The following is a 1,026-nucleotide window of genomic DNA, read 5'->3' as shown; positions in this document are numbered from 1 at the left end:
TAATGGAGTTCAGATATCATGGTGTCTGTTGTTTCAGTAATAATGGGGTTCAGATATCATGGTGTCTGTTGTTTCAGTAATAAGGAAGGAGTTCAGATATCATGGTGTCTGTTGTTCCAGTATTAATGGAGTCCAGATATCATGGTGTCTGTTGTTTCAGTATTAATGGGGTTCAGATATCATGGTGTCTGTTGTTTCAGTCATGTCTTTGGCTTCATTGAGTATCTGGGGCTCTGTTCCAAAATCCAAACTAACATATAACTTATTAACATATACCTTATTAACATATAACTTATTAACATATAACTTAAGAGTGAAGCAATGTGTTGGGCATGCATTCTAAGTGGGGTGCTAGAATGGACATTGGGACGTAGCTGGGTTCTATTATATTCAGTTACTTAATTATAAAAGTATGTGCCTTACTTTATTTACCTTTATACCTTTTTGTAGTTTATTAGAGATCAACGGTACGTCCATGGATGTTATACATGGATCAATACATGTACTTTGTCAACAGATGTGGAATGTTGAAACAGAGATATGAGAGAAACTGTGACGTACAATGCTGTCTCTGACGTGAAATCGAGCACATCTGCAAACATTGAATTGGACTTTGTCTAAATACTGTATTGCTCAAACGTAAATAAGAAAGTGTATTTCCTAATAGCTGATTATTTTTTTGTGGGTATTCTCTAGCAACACTGTGTGTGTTTTTAACTTGTTCTTCACCTGAATTCATCACCATTTTTATGTCATGGTTATTTAAAATGTATGCAATATGAAAGAGATGATCTATTAAACATTTTTATGTTTTCACCCCCATGGGTAATGTTATGGAATTATATATGAGGGGATTTCCAATGTAGGGAAAAATATACTTGTTGACAATAAAAATGTGTTTTCAATAGATCATTGCTCTCAGACTTTGTTCTGATACAGATGTCTATTTTCATTCAGTATACAGTAGGACATTCAGTATACAGTAGGACATTCAGCATACAGTAGGACATTCAGTATACAGTAGGA

General features: G+C 34.2%; 1 long non-coding RNA gene across 1 annotated transcript; it reads right to left on the bottom strand.

Annotated features, from left to right (window-relative positions):
- Nucleotides 1-22: 22 nt before the first annotated feature.
- Nucleotides 23-412, bottom strand: LOC139024942 (uncharacterized). The gene is made up of 2 exons (XR_011476338.1): nt 308-412; nt 23-276 (listed from the first exon to the last, which is right to left on the bottom strand). It is a non-coding gene; the product is annotated as an uncharacterized lncRNA (long non-coding RNA).
- Between the last annotated feature and the right edge of the window lie 614 nt (nt 413-1,026).

Source organism: Salvelinus sp. IW2-2015, unplaced genomic scaffold, assembly GCF_002910315.2.
Source record: "Salvelinus sp. IW2-2015 unplaced genomic scaffold, ASM291031v2 Un_scaffold2049, whole genome shotgun sequence".
NCBI classification, from domain to species: Eukaryota; Metazoa; Chordata; class Actinopteri; order Salmoniformes; family Salmonidae; genus Salvelinus; species Salvelinus sp. IW2-2015.
This window is presented reverse-complemented; position numbering and strand designations above follow the sequence as displayed.